At 45.1% G+C, this 19,089-nt stretch overlaps 1 long non-coding RNA gene across 1 annotated transcript; it reads right to left on the bottom strand.

Annotated features, from left to right (window-relative positions):
- Positions 1-11,542: 11,542 nt before the first annotated feature.
- On the bottom strand, positions 11,543-18,520 carry LOC141041529 (uncharacterized). The gene is made up of 2 exons (XR_012201766.1): positions 17,861-18,520; positions 11,543-13,417 (listed from the first exon to the last, which is right to left on the bottom strand). It is a non-coding gene; the product is annotated as an uncharacterized lncRNA (long non-coding RNA).
- Between the last annotated feature and the right edge of the window lie 569 nt (positions 18,521-19,089).

Here is a 19,089-nt window from a genome sequence, read left to right on the forward strand (position 1 = left end):
GTGGTGGGCCGTGGCACGTGTCGACATATCATAGGCGCCTATCTGACCCACTAACGAGCTCACACGTGTTTCGTCCGGCCAATAAGAATTTTACACGTGGAAATTTCCCATTGGTCGGGGCTGTTAACGGGTTATCGGATCCAAAACCCGACCCGATAGCTTAACGGCGTTCTGTTACGGTGGATGCCACGTGTCGGTCACCCTTGACAAAAGCACTTCTGTGACGCGCGATTTATCGTCATGGAAGTGGACACTTCCGTGATGATAATTTTGGTAATGTCATGGAACACTTCTACGACAGCACATGTATGACTATCTTGATTCTGTCATAAAATCGTCATGGATGTACATGCATGACAAAAAATGCGACCTACTGTGACAAACACGTATCATCACGGAAGTGTTTTTTTTTGTAGTGTATCTGGCGTGTTTTATAAGAAATATCAGTTTGGTTAGTTCATGGATTATCAATAATAGGCTAATTACCCTGCTTATTGGGGTTTTCTATTGCAAACGGTTACTCAAACAACACCGTGGGCGATGAACTCAAACAACGCACATGGTTTCTAGAAAGTAGGCGTGTTCGATCAACTAACAATCACACACAGCTTTCGGCAGTGAACTTTTTGCGTTGGGCCACCTTGCACAAACATTTCCACGCAAAGAACTATGTGTGATATACATACCTACGGAAATATTTTTCTAGAATTCACCGTGTGGGATGTACATACCTACGGAAATGATTTTCTAGGATTCACCGTGTGGGATGTACATACCTACGGAAATGATTTTCTGGGATTCACCGTGTGGGATGTACATACCTACGGAAATGATTTTCTCGGATTACCGTGTGGGATGTACATACCTACGGAAATTATGTTGGAAATATGCCCTAGAGGCAATAATAAAATGGGTATTATTATATTTCCTTATTCATGATAATTGTCTATTGTTCATGCCATAATTGTGTTATCCGGAAATCGTAATACATGTGTGAATACATAGACCACAACACATGTCCCTAGTGAGCCTCTAGTTGACTAGCTCGTTGATCAATAGATGGTTACGGTTTCCTGACCATGGACATTGGATGTCGTTGATAACGGGATCACATCATTAGGAGAATGATGTGATGGACAAGACCCAATCCTAAGCATAGCACAAGATCGTGTAGTTCGTCTGCTAAAGCTTTTCTAATGTCAAGTATCATTTCCTTAGACCATGAGATTGTGCAACTCCCATACATCGTAGGAATGCTTTGGGTGTGCCAAACGTCACAACGTAACTGGGTGGCTATAAAGGTGCACCACGGGTATCTCCGAAAGTGTCTGTTGGGTTGGCACGAATCAAGACTGGGATTTGTCACTCCGTGTGACGGAGAGGTATCTCTGGGCCCACTCGGTAGGACATCATCATAATGAGCTCAATGTGATCAAGGAATTGATCATTGGATGATGTGTTACGGACGAGTAAAGAGACTTGCCGGTAACGAGATTGAACAAGGTATAGGAATACCGACGATCGAATCTCGGGCAAGTATCATACCGGTAGACAAAGGGAATTGTATACGGGATTGATTGAATCCTCGACATCGTGGTTCATCCAATAAGATCATCGTGGAACATGTAGGAGCCAACATGGGTATCCAGATCCCACTGTTGGTTATTGACCAGAGAGATGTCTCGGTCATGTCTGCATGCCTCCCGAACCCGTAGGGTCTACACACTTAAGGTTCGATGATGCTAGGGTTATAGGGAAAGTTTGTACGTGGTTACCGAATGTTGTACGAAGTCCCGGATGAGATCCCGGACGTCACGAGGAGTTCCGGAATGGTCCGGAGGTAAAGCTTTATATATTGGAAGTCCTGTTTTGGACACCGGAAGTGTTCTGGGCGTTATCGGTAACGTACTGGGACCACCGGAAGGGTTCGGGGGTCCACCGGGAGGGGCCACCAGCCCCGGAGGCCTGCGTGGGCCAAGTGTGGGAAGGGACCAGCCCCTAGGTGGGCTAGTGCGCCTCCCACAAGAGGCCCAAGGCGCAGGGAAGGGGAGAAAGGGGAAACCCTAGGCTCAGTTGGGCCTAAGGCCCACCTAGGGTGCGCCCCCCTCTCTCCCCCTCTGGCCGCCCCCTAGATGCATCTAGGGCTGGCCGCCACCCCTAGGGGGGAACCCTAGATAGGGGCGCAGCCCCTCCCCTTCCCCTATATACAGTGGGGTTTTTGGGGCTGCCAGAGACACGAGTCTCCCTCTCTCTTGGCGCAGCCCTACCCCTATCCCTCCTCGTCTCTCACAGTGCTTGGCGAAGCCCTGATGGAGTGCCATGCTCCTCCACCACCACGCCGTCGTGCTGCTGCTGGGCGGAGTCTTCCCCAACCTCTCCCTCTCTCCTTGCCGGATCAAGGTGCGGGAGACGTCACCGGGCTGCACGTGTGTTGAACGCGGAGGCACCGTTGTTCGGTGCTTAGATCGGATTCGGCCGCGATCTGAATCGCTTCGTGTACGACTCCACCGACCGCGTTCTTGCAACGCTTCCGCATCACGATCTTCAAAGGTATGAAGATGCACTCCCCTCTCGTTGCTAGTAAGCTCCATAGATTCATCTTGGTGATGCGTAGAATTTTTTTTAATTTCAGCAACGATCCCCAACAGTGGCATCATGAGCTAGGTCTATGCGTAGTTTCTATGCACGAGTAGAACACAAGTTGTTGTGGGCGTCGATTTTGTCAATTTACTTGCCGTTACTAGTCTTATCTTGATTCGGCAGCATCGTGGGATGAAGCGGCCCGGACCGACCTTACACGTACGCTTACGTGAGACAGGTTCCACCGACTGACATGCACTAGTTGCATAAGGTGGCTAGCGGGTGTCTGTCTCTCCCACTTTAGTCGGATCGTATTCGATGAAAAGGGTCCTTATGAAGGGTAAATAGAAATTGGCATATCACATTGTGGTTTTGGCGTAGGTAAGAAACGTTCTTGCTAGAAACCTATAGCAGCCACGTAAAATTTGCAACAACAATTAGAGGACGTCTAACTTGTTCTTGCAGCATATGTCGTGTGATGTGATATGGCCAAAAGGATATGATGAATGATATATGTGATGTATGAGATTGATCATGTTCTTGTAATAGGAATCACGACTTGCATGTCGATGAGCCTGACAACCGGCAGGAGCCATAGGAGTTGTCTTAATTTATTGTATGACCTGCGTGTCAATGAAAACGCCATGTAATTACTTTACTTTATTGCTAACCGTTAGCCATAGTAGTAGAAGTAATAGTTGGTGAGACAACTTCATGAAGACACGATGATGGAGATCATGATGTTGGAGATCATGGTGTCATGCCGGTGACGATGATGATCATGGCGCCCCGAAGATGGAGATCAAAAGGAGCAAAATGATATTGGCCATATCATGTCACTATTTGATTGCATGTGATGTTTATCATGTTTTTACATCTTATTTGCTTAGAACGACGGTAGCATAAATAAGATGATCCCTCATCCAAATATCAAGAATTGTGTTCCCCCTAACTGTGCACCGTTGCTAAGGTCCGTTGTTCCGAAGCACCACGTGATGATCGGGTGTGATAGGTTCTAACGTTCGCATAAAACGGGTGTAAGCTAGATTTACACACGCAATACACTTAGGTTGACTTGACGAGCCTAGCATGTACAAACATGGCCTCGGAACACGGAAGACCGAAAGGTCAAACATGAGTCGTATAGAAGATACGATCAACATGAAGATGTTCACCGATGATGACTAGTCCGTCTCACGTGATGATCGGACACGGCCTAGTTCACTCGGATCATGTATCACTTAGATGACTAGAGGGATGTCTATCTGAGTGGGAGTTCATTAAATAATTTGATTAGATGAACTTAATTATCATGAACATAGTCTAAAACTTTGCAATATGTCTTGTAGATCAAATGGCCCACGCTAATGTTGCCCTCAACTTCAACGTGTTCCTAGAGAAGCTGAAAGACGATGGTAGCAACTACACGGACTGGGTCCGTAACCTGAGGATCATCCTCATAGCTGCCAAGAAAGCATATGTCCTTGAAGCACCGCTAGGTGACGCACCTATTTTCCCAGCAACTCAAGACGTTATGAACGCTTGGCAGTCGCGTAGTGATGATTACTCCCTGGTTCAGTGCGGCATGCTTTACAGCTTAGAACCGGGGCTCCAAAAGCGTTTTGAGCAACACGGAGCATATGAGATGTTCCAAGAGCTGAAAATGGTTTTCCAAGCTCATGCCCGAGTCGAGAGATATGAAGTCTCCGACAAGTTCTACAGTTGTAAGATGGAGGAGAACAGTTCTATCAGCGAGCACATACTCAAAATGTCTGGGTTGCACAACCGCTTGTCTCAGCTGGGAGTCAATCTCCCGGATGACATGGTCGTTGACAGAATCCTTCAGTCGCTTCCACCTAGCTACAAGAGCTTTGTGATGAACTTCAATATGCAGGGGATGGAAAAGACCATTCCTGAGGTATATTCAATGCTGAAATCAGCGGAGGTGGAGATCAAAAAGGAACATCAAGTGTTGATGGTGAATAAAACCACTAAGTTCAAGAAAGGCAAGGGTAAAAAGAACTTCAAGAAGGACGGCATGGGAGTTGCCGCGCCCGGTAAGCAAGCTGCTGGGAAGAAGCCAAAGAATGGACCCAAGCCTGAGGCCGAGTGCTTTTATTGCAAGGGAAACGGTCACTAGAAGCGAAACTGCCCCAAGTACTTAGCGGATAAGAAGGCCGGCAATACCAAAGGTATATGTGATATACATGTTATTGATGTGTACCTAACCAGCGCTCGTAGTAGCTCCTGGGTATTTGATACCGGTGCGGTTGCTCATATTTGTAACTCAAAACAGGAGCTACGGAATAAGTGGAGACTGGCGAAGGATGAGGTGACGATGCGCGTCGGGAATGGTTCCAAGGTCGATGTGATCGCCGTCGGCACGCTACCTCTACATTTACCTATGGGATTAGTTTTAAACCTCAATAATTGTTATTTAGTGCCAACTTTGAGCATGAACATTGTATCTGGATCTCGTTTAATGCGAGATGGCTACTCATTTAAATCTGAGAATAATGGTTGTTCTATTTATATGAGAGATATGTTTTATGGTCATGCCCCGCCGGTCAATGGTTTATTCTTATTGAATCTCGAACGTGATGTTACACATATTCATAGTGTGAATGCCAAAAGATGTAAGGTTGATAATGATAGTCCCACATACTTGTGGCACTGCCGCCTTGGTCACATTGGTGTCAAACGCATGAAGAAACTCCATGCAGATGGACTTTTGGAGTCTCTTGATTATGAATCATTTGACACGTGCGAACCATGCCTCATGGGCAAAATGACCAAGACTCCGTTCTCCGAAACAATGGAGCGAGCAACCAACTTATTGGAAATCATACATAATGATGTCTGCGGTCCAATGAGCATTGAGGCTCGTGGTGGTTATCATTATGTTCTCACCCTCACTGATGACTTAAGTAGATATGGGTATATCTACTTAATGAAACACAAGTCTGAGACCTTTGAAAAGTTCAAGGAATTTCAGAGTAAGGTTGAGAATCAACGTGACAGGAAAATAAAGTTCTTACGATCAGATCGTGGGGGAGAATATTTGAGTCACGAATTTGGCATGCACTTAAGGAAATGTGGAATTGTTTCACAACTCACACCGCCTGGAACACCTCAGCGTAATGGTGTGTCCAAACGTCGTAATCGCACTCTGTTGGACATGGTGCGATCTACGATGTCTCTTACCGACCTACCGCTATCATTTTGGGGATATGCTTTAGAGACTGCCGCATTCACTTTAAATAGGGCTCCGTCGAAATCCGTTGAGACGACACCGTATGAATTATGGTTTGGGAAGAAACCTAAGCTGTCGTTTCTAAAAGTTTGGGGATGCGATGCTTACGTCAAGAAACTTCAACGTGAAAAGCTCGAACCCAAGTCAGAAAAATGCGTCTTCATAGGATACCCTAAGGAAACTATTGGGTATACCTTCTACCTCAGATCCGAAGGCAAGATCTTTGTTGCCAAGAACGGATCCTTTCTGGAGAAAGAGTTTCTCTCGAAAGAAGTAAGTGGGAGGAAAGTGGAACTTGATGAAGTACTGCCTCTTGAACCGGAGAGTAGCGCAGCTCAAGAAAATGTTTCTGTGGTGCCTGCACCGACTAGAGAGGAAGTTAATGATGATGATCATGAAACTTCAGATCAAGTTGCTACTGAACTTCGTAGGTCCACAAGGACACGTTCCACACCAGAATGGTGTGGCGACCCTATCCTAGAAATAATGTTGTTAGACAACGGTGAACCTTCGAACTATGAAGAAGCGATGGCGGGCCCAGATTCCAACAAATGGCTTGAAGCCATGAAATCCGAGATAGGATCCATGTATGAAAACAAAGTATGGACTTTGACGGACTTGCCCGATGATCGGCGAGCCATAGAAAATAAATGGATCTTTAAGAAGAAGACGAACGCGGATGGCAATGTGACCGTCTATAAAGCTCGGCTTGTCGCTAAGGATTATCGACAAGTTCAAGGGGTTGACTACGATGAGACCTTCTCACCCGTAGCGAAGCTGAAGTCCGTCCGAATCATGTTAGCAATTGCCGCATTCTATGATTATGAGATATGGCAAATGGACGTCAAAACGGCATTCCTTAATGGTTTCCTTAAGGAAGAATTGTATATGATGCAGCCGGAAGGTTTTGTCGATCCTAAGAATGCTGACAAGGTATGCAAGCTCCAGCGCTCAATCTATGGGCTGGTGCAAGCATCTCAGAGTTGGAACATCGCTTTGATGAGATGATCAAAGCGTTCAGGTTTACACAGACTTATGGAGAAGCCTGTGTTTACAAGAAAGTGAGTGGGAGCTTTGTAGCATTTCTCATATTATATGTGGATGACATACTATTGATGGGAAATGATATAGAATTCTTGGAAAGCATAAAGGCCTACTTGAATAAGTGTTTTTCAATGAAGGACCTTGGAGAAGCTGCTTACATATTGGGCATCAAGATCTATAGAGATAGATCGAGACGCCTCATTGGTCTTTCACAAAGCACATACCTTGACAAGATATTGAAGAAGTTCAATATGGATCAGTCCAAGAAGGGGTTCTTGCCTGTATTACAAGGTGTGAGATTGAGCACGGCTCAATGCCCGACCACGGCAGAAGATAGAGAAAAGATGAGTGTCATCCCCTATGCCTCGGCCATAGGGTCTATTATGTATGCCATGCTGTGTACCAGACCTGATGTAAACCTTGCCGTAAGTTTGGTAGGAAGGTACCAAAGTAATCCCGGCATGGAACACTGGACAGCAGTCAAGAACATCCTGAAGTACCTGAAAAGGACTAAGGATATGTTTCTCGTTTATGGAGGTGACGAAGAGCTCGCCGTAAAGGGTTACGTCGATGCTAGCTTCGACACAGATCTGGATGACTCCAAGTCACAAACCGAATACGTGTATATTTTGAATGGTGGGGCAGTCAGCTGGTGCAATTGCAAGCAAAGCGTCGTGGTGGGATCTACATGTGAAGCGGAGTACATGGCAGCCTCGGAGGCAGCACATGAAGCAATCTGGATGAAGGAGTTCATTACTGACCTAGGAGTTATTCCCAATGCGTTGGGCCCGATGACTCTTTTCTGTGACAACACTGGAGCTATTGCCCTGCCAAGGAGCCCAGGTTTCACAAGAAGACCAGGCATATCAAGCGTCGCTTCAACTCCATTCATGAAAATGTTCAAGATGGAGACATAGATATTTGTAAAGTGCATACGGACCTGAATGTCGCAGATCCGTTGACTAAACCTCTTCCACGAGCAAAACATGATCAACACCAGAACTCTATGGGTGTTCGATTCATCACAATGTAACTAGATTATTGACTCTAGCGCAAGTGGGAACTGTTGGAAATATGCCCTAGAGGCAATAATAAAATGGTTATTATTATATTTCCTTGTTCATGATAATTGTCTATTGTTCATGCTATAATTGTGTTATCCGAAAATCGTAATAGATGTGCGAATACATAGACCACAACAGATGTCCCTAGTGAGCCTCTAGTTGACTAGTTCGTTGATCAATAGATGGTTACGGTTTCCTGACCATGGACATTGGATGTCGTTGATAATGGGATCACATCATTAGGAGAATGATGTGATGGACAAGACCCAATCCTAAGCATAGCACAAGATCGTGTAGTTCGTCTGGTAAAGCTTTTCTAATGTCAAGTATCATTTCCTTAGACCATGAGATTGTGCAACTCCCGGACACCGTAGGAATGCTTTGGGTGTGCCAAACGTCACAACGTAATTGGGTGGCTATAAAGGTGCACCACGAGTATCTCCGAAAGTGTCTGTTGGGTTGGCACGAATCGATACTGGGATTTGCCACTCCGTGTGACAGAGAGGTATCTCTGGGCCCACTAGGTAGGACATCATCATAATGAGCTCAATGTGATCAAGGAGTTGATCACGGGATGATGTGTTACGGACGAGTAAAGAGACTTGCCGGTAACGAGATTGAACAAGGTATAGGAATACCGACGATCGAATCTCGGGCAAGTATCATACCGGTAGACAAAGGGAATTGTATATGGGATTGATTGAATCCTCGACATCGTGGTTCATCCAATAAGATCATCGTGGAACATGTAGGAGCCAACATGGGTATCCAGATCCCTCTGTTGGTTATTGACCAGAGAGATGTCTCGGTCATGTCTGCATGCCTCTCGAACCCGTAGGGTCTACACACTTAAGGTTCGATGACGCTAGGGTTATAGGGAAAGTTTGTATGTGGTTACCGAATGTTGTTCGGAGTCCCGGATGAGATCCCGGACGTCACGAGGAGTTCCAGAATGGTCCGGAGGTAAAGATTTATATATGGGAAGTCCCGTTTTGGACACCGGAAGTGTTCTGGGCGTTATCGGTAACGTACCGGGACCACCGGAAGGGTTCGGGGGTCCACCGGGAGGGGCCACCAGCCCCGGAGGCCTACGTGGGCCAAGTGTGGGAAGGGACCAGCCCCTAGGTGGGCTGGTGCACCTCCCACAAGAGGCCCAAGGCGTAGGGAAGGGGAGAAAGGGGAAACCCTAGGCTCAGTTGGGCCTAAGGCCCACCTAGGGTGCGCCCCCCTCTCTCCCCCTCTGGCCGCCCCCCTAGATGCATCTAGAGCTGGCCGCCACCCCTAGGGGGGAACCCTAGATGGGGGCGCAGCCCCTCCCCTTCCGCTATATATAGTGGGGGTTTTGGGGCTGCCAGAGACACGAGTCTCCCTCTCTCTTGGCGTAGCCCTACCCCTCTCCCTCCTCGTCTCTCGCAGTGCTTGGCGAAGCCCTGCTGGAGTGCCACGCTCCTCCACCACCACCACGCCATCGTGCTGCTGCTAGACGGAGTCTTCCCCAACCTCTCCCTCTCTCCTTGCTGGATCAAGGCGCGGGAGACGTCACCGGGCTGCACGTGTGTTGAACGTGGAGGCACCGTTGTTCGGTGCTTAGATCGGATTCGGCCGCGATCTGAATTGCTTCGTGTACGACTCCACCAACCGCGTTCTTGCAACGCTTCTGCATCGCGATCTTCAAAGGTATGAAGATGCACTCCCCTCTCGTTGCTAGTAAGCTCCATAGATTGATCTTGGTGATGCATAGAATTTTTTTTAATTTCTGCAACGATCCCCAACAAATGATTGGGTTTTGATGCCTCGCCCGATCGCACACGGCCCCAGCCTGGGTCCCAGGAGGGCCTATCCCCTACGATTTCTGGGTCGTGTGGGAATGAGCCCCCTATCGCCCACACTCACTTGGCGACGGTTCCAAATGCCGTCGCGGAAAGGGGTTAAAAACCGTTTGTTTAGCACGTCGTTGTACTAGTGGGCCTTGTCATTATGAACCGCCAGTGGTATGACCCAACCCCTCCTGGGCGGGTCATACCCAATAGTTATATCCCCAACACCCATGTTTGCTCTGTACGCGCCGATGGGATTACCACGACATAGGCCAATGGTTTGGCGTTTAGCAAGTGAAATTGTCTTATGATGCGGTTATTCTATGTGCTAGCAGATATAAATATTTAGTGATATGCTGGTTCAGTAAATTGACGTTTGCTTCATCATGTGTCTAGGTTATGCCTTTAGGAGATAAATGTTCTGTCATTTTAGTTTCAAGTGCTTTTGATTGATAATGTAAGGATATGTTCTTATGGTAAAGTTTTCTAGTACTTGTTTGGGTGATGCAAATTAGTGATCTTGCTCTTGCTTTGTTGTGCACTGGGTTAAGCGCTGAACATTGACTGGTATATGGTCTTCTCTTTTTTCATGTGGTATATAAGAAATACATGCAGTGCTTTAGAGACATGTTTTGTTGCATATTTTCCCCCTCTTATATTTTCACCCTTACATTGGTTTATTTATAAGCCTGCTTTAGTTTATTGGTCTGCTTTATGTTATTTCTGTATAGTATAAAATTTCAATTCAAAGATGTTCTAATTTGAGATTTGTTACCCTACTTTTGGTAGTACCTCCATGAGTACTAGGAAGACGTTTTGGTAATGTGGTGTTTTTTGGGCCATGCTTGCGGTTATTCTCTTTTGGGTTGCTTTTTTTATTTTCTCGCTCGAGATTCACTTCCATCTTCTGAGTTCCATTCCTTGACAAGAAAGATGTTGGGACTTCTGAGCTATCCGTTGGGACTTCTGAGTTACACTACTATCACCATATAGAATATATTGGTTCTCTTTGATCACCGTTGGGACTTGCTTTTGTTATGCAAAGTTGCATTTCCTATGACATGCTCAAAGTGATGTAATGAATCAAACCATTACTATTGTAAGTGCTTAGTTCTTTTTTTAGAGCTGCTGCAAGCCGCACATCCTATCTTGAGGCTCTATAAGAATAGAGGCATCTTAGTTGTCTACCCTTCCTATCTTGAAGCCCCGTCAGAATAGAGGCATCTTAGTTGTCGAAAGTTCATAGATAATGATTTGGTTGGCACCATACTGAACCTATTACCAGATTGGATACTGTATCCGGCAGCACCAGTGCTGCGGGGTGCGGCAAGCCGCATTTCCTACCTAGTGATATATGGACATGGACAGCAGAGGATCAGTGGTGTTGTCCTTCCTATTGGGGCGACATGTCATATATTTGAAGGTAAACAATTAAAGGCCAATTCCTCTACAACGCCCCATACATTTGTTTTCATGCTGAATCTTGTAAGGTTACTAGATCATGGATGGCGCGCGTTGCTACACCCGTCTATTTGTAATACTGAATGTTAGTGTTTGATACAAATATGTGGAGGCATTATATACCTAAACATTAAGCAATAGTAATAGCTACAAGACACCAATGCTAGTGTTTTGAAACATAGCACACTTTGTATGGTAGAAGTATCAATATTGCATTGAGTTTGTTTGCAGATAGATTTCGGAGTGAAGACAATAAACACAAAGGTTATTACAAAAAATAGGAAAGAAATAGTTGTAATGGGATATGCAAGGCTCCTTCCTGATTTAATGGCATGTTATTTTTTGACTGCCGAAATAACAGTTTACAGGAAACTATTGCTGGATATCATTACAATATACTACAAAATTATTTCTAAGAGCAGTCATGATACGTCTCCGACGTATCTATAATTTATGAAGTATTCATGCTATTATATTATCTGTTTTGGATGTTTATGGGCTTTATTAAACACTTTTATATTATTTTTGGGACTAACCTATTAACCCAGAGCCCAGTGCCAGTTTTTGTTTTTCCCCTTGTTTCAGTGTTTCGCAGAAAAGGAATATCAAACGGAGTCCAAACGGAATGAAACCTTTGGGAGCGTGATTTTTGGAACGAATGTGATCCAGGAGACTTGGAGTTGAAGTCAAGGAAGCTTCGAGGTGGCCATGAGGCAGGGAGGTGTGCCTGCCCCCTGGGCGCGCCCCCACCCTCGTGGGCCCCTCGTGGCTCCCCTGACTGACTTTTTTCGCCTATATATATCCATATACCCTAAAAACATCGGGGAGCAGAATAGATCGGGAGTTCCGCCGCCGCAAGCCTCTGTAGCCACCAAAAACCAATCGGGGCCCTGTTCCGGCACCCTGCGGGAGGGGGGAACCCTTACCGGTGGCCATCTTCATCATCCCGGCGCTCTCCATGACGAGGAGGGAGTAGTTCACCCTCGGGGCTGAGGGTATGTACCAGTAGCTATGTGTTTGATCTCTCTCTCATGTTCTTGAGGTGGTACGATCTTGATGTATCACGAGCTTTGCTATTATAGTTGGATCTTATGATGTTTCTCCTCCTCTACTCTCTTGTAATGGATTGAGTTTTCCCTTTGAAGTTATCTTATCGGATTGAGTCTTTAAGGATTTGAGAACACTTGATGTATGTCTTGCATGTGCTTATCTGTGGTGACAATGGGATATCACGTGATCTACTTTATGTATGTTTTGGTGATCAACTTGCGGGTTCCGTGACCTCGTGAACTTATGCATAGGGGTTGGCACATGTTTTCGTCTTGACTCTCCGGTGGAAACTTTGGGGCACTCTTTGAAGTACTTTGTGTTGGTTTGAATAGATGAATCTGAGATTGTGTTATGCATATCGTATAATCATACCCGCGGGTTCTTGAGGTGACATTGGAGTATCTAGGTGACATTAGGGTTTTGGTTGATTTGTGTCTTAAGGTGTTATTCTAGTACAAACTCTATGATAGATCGAACGGAAAGAATAGATTCGTGTTATTTTACTACAGACTCTTGAATAGATCGATCAGAAAGAATAACTTTGAGGTGGTTTCGTACCCTACCATAATCTCTTTGTTTGTTCTCCGCTATTAGTGACTTTGGAGTGACTCTTTGTTGCATGTTGAGGGATAGTAATATGATCCAATTATGTTATTATTGTTGAGAGAACTTGCACTAGTGAAAGTATGAACCCTATGCCTTGTTTCCTAGCATTGCAATACCGTTTACGCCCACTTTTACCACTTGTTACCTATATTTTCAGATTACAAAAACCTATATCTACCATCCATATTGCACTTGTATCACCATCTCTTCGCCGAACTAGTGCACCTATACAATTTACCATTGTATTGGGTGTGTTGGGGACACAAGAGACTCTTTGTTATTTGGTTGCAGGGTTGTTTGAGAGAGACCATCTTCATCCTACACCTCCCACGGATTGATAAACCTTAGGTCATCCACTTGAGGGAAATTTGCTACTGTCCTACAAACCTCTGCACTTGGAGGCCCAGCAACGTCTACAAGAAGAAGGTTGTGTAGTAGACATCAAGCTCTTTTCTGGCGCCGTTGCCGGGGAGGTGAGTGCTTGAAGAGAAAAGCTTCGATGGCATCGGCACAACCTAAAGCATCGCCAGCTTCGCCATATCCTGATGGAAGAAGCAAGGTTCAGGTTAGGCAAACATCATCACACAAACTTTTTCATAGGACGTGTGCACAAGGGTACATTACGGACCTAGATTCAGTTTTTTTCCAGATAATTGTTTACAAAGCTCTACTTAATTTATGCTAGCTTAAAGAGATGAGTATCCCTAGTTATCTGTTACCAAGTTTCAATCTCTTAGATATATTTCTCAAGTTAGATTATTTCCTACTGTTTGTTAGTTTGGCTTAGGCCCCAAGTTTGGTAGATCTATCATGTATAGAGAAGAATCTGGCTTCTTTTTGCCTCCAATAATCGCCATCAACCAAAACTTTGTTAGGCCTAGTAGGGTGGAATACAAACATAGATTTGACTCTTTTTTTTATTTTTCCCTATATGAATGACATGTACCTATGTTGTTGTGCCTTTTATCAGCAAGCATCACCTGCCACAAATTCTTCCAGTAAGAAAAGTGGGATTACCGATTCACAGACTCCTAACACACCCAAGCTGCAGAAAGCACAGGTATGTACTAATATATACCGAAAAATAAAATGTTGTATGATATGGAATTTCTAATTTCGTCATCTTCTAATGTTAGGATGCATCACCCGCCATGGCTTCTGTAAATAAAGCTTCTGTAAACAAAGCGACAACGACTAGAGAGAAGAAGGTATGTATTTTTTTTAAAATTGGAACAACACACATAATAATAACTTGACAGTACAAAGCCTCTCTTGATCTTTCATCAATTTATCTAATTAGTACGATATTTATGTACAGGATACAATGTCCTGCTGTCAAGGTGCTATTTATGACCTTCTTTGGATTGTTTGCGATGATAATCAGAGGAAAAAGGTTGCAGAATCTAGTCTACATGGCTTACTACATCTACGTGATATTCAAATTCGTCGCCAAACAGTAAAAAAACTAGCTGATACTTTTGATCCGGAAGTTGAGGCATTCATTGTGAACAACAAACAGTTAAAGATACATCTGGAAGATGTAGTTAATATCATGGATCTGCCTTCGGCGGGGGGATCCCTGATATTAAACTTAGGTATGCAGACAAGAAGCTTGAGTCCAAAAGAAAACAGAAACAAGCCCAACTGTTCAGATTATACGTAGACCCAAAAGAGCAAGCAATCACCTACAAGGGTCTGGTGCAACAAATAAGAGAAAGCAAAGGATCTACGGATGAACACTTCTTGAGGAGAATTGCTTTGTGTGCAATTTGTCGACTGCTATGTCCAAGTACAAAGTCACAAGTCAGTTCAGAATATTTGAACCTTATGTTGGATGATGGTGATGTAAATAAGATAAATTGGGCAACCCTGACACTTGATCACCTCATTGCGAGCTTGAAGCAGTACAAGAACAATAAGCAAACAAATCTTGCTGGCAACCTCGCTCTCTTACAGGTAATACGTAATGACTATTTATTTCCGCGTAACAATGTACTTGAGCTACGGTTTTGCGACTCATTTATTTTGACTATGTTGCAATGCAGGTGTGGTACTGGGAGAAATTTTATGTGAACAAAGTTAAGCACAATATAGATATAGATTACTCTCCTCGACAGAAGCCTTTGATACAATCGTGGGACAAGGAGAAGGTGGCAAAGAGGGAACATGCCAGCTTCGCCGAGGGAGATGTAAGTAAAGGATTGTGTACATGATCGTGCCACATAATTGAGTTTTACTTTCTTTACTATCATGTACTAACTATTCATCTTATATTATTCAAAATAGATTATTGAGCACCTCATGAGTGACGTGGAGTACGTTCTACACAGACCTGTCTATGCTAGCAATGAAGTACGCGCAATCAGAACCATATTTACTGCATTTTCATACTACAAAACGTATTCTAACTATATTCATCCTTGTATATGCAGGGCCGGACGTTGCAACAAATTCATAGAACTGTGCAAGTAATAGAGAATAAAGTCATTGAGAAAGAATACACGGACGAATACAAGTACTTCAAGCCACTTGTTGACGGTCTAACTGACGTTGAACACAATACAAGCCTGACCAACAGAACCCTGCTTCGTGTTGTCAAGTGTTTGGAGGTAAAGTCTTATTCACTAATGCACAATTTTATGTTGCAAAAATGATGTGTGATAGCAAGCACCACTTATTTCCCATGCAGGCTAATAAGTTCGTTCTCCCCGATATATCAGATGAAGAAATTGAGGTAATTTAAAAGATAGTTTACGTATCTATTTGTGTGTTATTGCGTGTTAAACTCTCATTCTCCTTTATGTACAAGCCTTTTTGTAAGAAGGGCAACAAGTGCACATGGCACAAGGGACAACACAAAAGACATGAGGAAGGAGAATCTGAACATGATGAAGACGAAGGAGAATCTGAACATGATGAAGAGCAAAGAGAATCTCGTGAACATGACAGCGAGACACCTGCCAAGCGGCAGCAAGGGCTTTCAGGCACTAATCTAGGTGATGAGGATGATACAAACAGTAAAGCCAACGGGACGGTGCGTCGGTCAAACAGGAAATCAAAGACCAATAAAGAAGACGAGTATTCATACTATGACCACGAAAAGAGGCAACTTCGTGGTATGTCGCAGAAATCGTTGCCTGTCATGTAGTTGTATACCATTGTGCTTTCTTTATAACATAGATAAATCCACCTACTAATTGCAGGTCTGAAAGAAACACTACAATGGGTAAACAGACAAGATGATAAAACGCCTTTGGCCCAAATTGCTGAAATAACACTAAAGAAATCATCCCTGCATTCCCTAACAGCCAATAAGTTGCCGGACAACGATGCCAGATATGTGGATTCCTTGGTAAGTATTTCATGCTTCACTTATTACATCTGCACTGAAATATGCACTAATTAGTGCTCACTTGCAATACTAGGCCATTGATGCTAGCATATATATCAATCGCCCACCAGAGGGAGAGTTTGACATAAGAGATGGCAAAAAAATCTTTGTTGAGAGCACAATTAATGTGCAAAAGCTCGTTGCAGATATAGAAAATCACTGTATAGCAAGGAGTTCAAAAATTGACAAGGCTCGTTCGATTGAAAGGATCATTGCGTATCTTGATCATGACATGGTACAACACAATAACTACCTGCTGAATTTTATTTACTAATTGTTTGGTCCTTGCTCTAACATATATGTTTATGCAGATTTTTTTACCCTTGAACTCTGGACTACACTGGTATCTGGCAGCCCTAGATGCGGCAGAAAGAGAAGTTCAGATTCTCAATTCAGCCCCTGGTGTTGGTCCAACAGATGAACTGGATCATGCGGTGAGAATATCCTTTTGTCCTCCTAGTACTAGTGCAACTTATAGGTTATATGCATTACTGAATACCAACAAACACTCTTCAGTTGGAAGCGATAACGGCGTGGTTCCAGAAGGCTGAAGAAAGAATTAAACAACTTCCAAACCCAACAAACTGGCCAGACTTCAACGTGGCCTCATGGAACAAGACGACAATCAAAGGGCTGCCAACCCAGAAAGACGGGTACACACGTTCATCAGTATGTTCTTAATTTGTAAACTCGACCAAGGCAATTCAATCCTAATTCATACTTGCAGGAGCTCTTGTGGACTCTACCTTCTCAAGTACATAATGCTTTGGACGGGATCCAAACTATCGAAAACATTTTCAAAGGTGCGGATATTTAGACTATTTCATGGGTGCACTGTACATTACTTCCTTGGTTAAGGAAGTACTTTACATACAGATGGCGTACATTCCAGGATTATTTAACTGTTCACCATTTGTATGCAGAAAGATATAGATATGTACAGGAGACAACTTGCACATGACATACTCAACAGTGACAGAAATTCACTCCGGAAAAAACAGCAGCCAGACCAGACAAAGGCAATTCCTGAAGATGGAGTTTCTACAAAAAAAAGAAAGAGGTCCAGGACGAGCACCAGGAATATATCTACACAGTAGATATGGCTTTCGCATAGACATTCGTCTTAAATCAAACGTTTTCCCATTTGCTCAATAATTCGGTTTGTAAGCAACAATTTGATGTTATTTATCCGGCACTTGGTGTGCGACAATTTGCTCAATAATTCAGTTTGTAAGCAACAATTTGATGTTATTTATCCGGCACTTGGTGTGCGACTTCATTATTTGTATTCATGAGTCTCTTTATGTTAACACGGTATCTTGTATTACTACTCATGTTTGGACACTGACCAAATACCAACATATCCAATACGTCAAGAAATGAAGGATTGTTTTCTGGCCTTGCAGTGAGCTACAAAATAATGGAGAAAACATATTTTCTAACATTGCAAGTTCTTATTTGTTAGAGACATTGAGCTACAAAAAAATGGACAAAACATGGTGTCTATCATGTACTCAACATCATAATCTATTATCTGATTTCATCCATGCTAAAGCAATTACCAAAGATAATGCGAAGGGCTGGGTGGTCTTACAAAAAGCCATCATCTTGACAGAAAAATCCCCTTTCTACACGCTCCGGCGCCCCTAGATGGAGCAGCTGCTGGACGAGCGGAGGTTGAGGGGTGGAGCCAACTCCGGTGCACCTCGATGGAGCAGCTGCACGACGAGCGAAGGTTGAGGGGTGGAGGGCAGCCGGTCGGCGCAGCCACGTGGTTGAGGGAGAGGACAGCGCCTGAGATGGAGAAGGAGGAGGCGTGCGCCTCGCCAAATACGGCCGCGGTGGCTGCCGCATCCGCCACCGGAGAGGCTCTCGCCGAAGCCGTACGCCAGAGATGGATAAGGCGGAGGCGCCTCGCCAAATACGTCCGCCGTGGCTCTCGCCGGATTTGGAGAAGGCGCCTCCGCCGGAGTTGGAGAAGACATAGGCGTCTGCCGCCCTCCGCCGGAGATGGAGAAGGGGTGGAGACGAGGGGCCGCCGGAGATGGAGAAGGGGTGGAGACGAGGGGAGATGGAGAACCTCGCCAAATACATCCGCCGTGGCTCTCGCCGGATTTGGAGAAGGCGCCTCCGCCGGAGTTGGAGAAGACGGAGGCGTCCGCCGCCCTCCGCCAGAGATGGAGAAGGGGTGGAGACGAGGGGCCGCCGGAGATGGAGAAGGGGTGGAGACGAGGGGCGAGCGTACGAATGGATTAGGGCGAAAGTTTAGGTTCGGTCCTACTAAAAAAAGATAATTATAACAGGTGGTGATTACCCTTTTACCCCTGTCACGGACCCGGTTAGTACTCCGTGGGACTGCTGCTGGAGTACCAGATCGCACAGCCCGTTGGATTAAGTAAAATGAACGGTGCCTAATCATTTCGGGGTACAGTAAAGGAGCTCCAAAAAGTCAGAGCGACACCGGCCACCGTCCTCGCCGTCGGTGCCTCCATGTATGTTAGTTTGCAGCTATGCCACCCGTACCCCGACGGTGGATACTTTGCAGCACTGCCTCTGCTCCTACAGCACTACTGCCTCCACCAGAGCACCGCCGCCGACGCCGAGCCTTGCATCGCGCATCACTGGGTCGTCTCCGCAGCGACGCAAGTGCTGCATAGCAACGCAGGCAGCACCGACGAGCGCTGCGTTGCAGCACTGGAAGTTGCCGAGGAGCACCGCGTTGCAGCGCCGGCTGCCGTCGATGAACCTGCATCGCAGCACCGGTGGCAGCCGAGGAGGCGCCGCCACCCCCCCAAACGCTGCATTGAAGCTCTGCCGCCGCGT

Source organism: Aegilops tauschii, chromosome 2, assembly GCF_002575655.3.
Source record: "Aegilops tauschii subsp. strangulata cultivar AL8/78 chromosome 2, Aet v6.0, whole genome shotgun sequence".
In the NCBI taxonomy this organism is placed as follows: Eukaryota; Viridiplantae; Streptophyta; class Magnoliopsida; order Poales; family Poaceae; genus Aegilops; species Aegilops tauschii.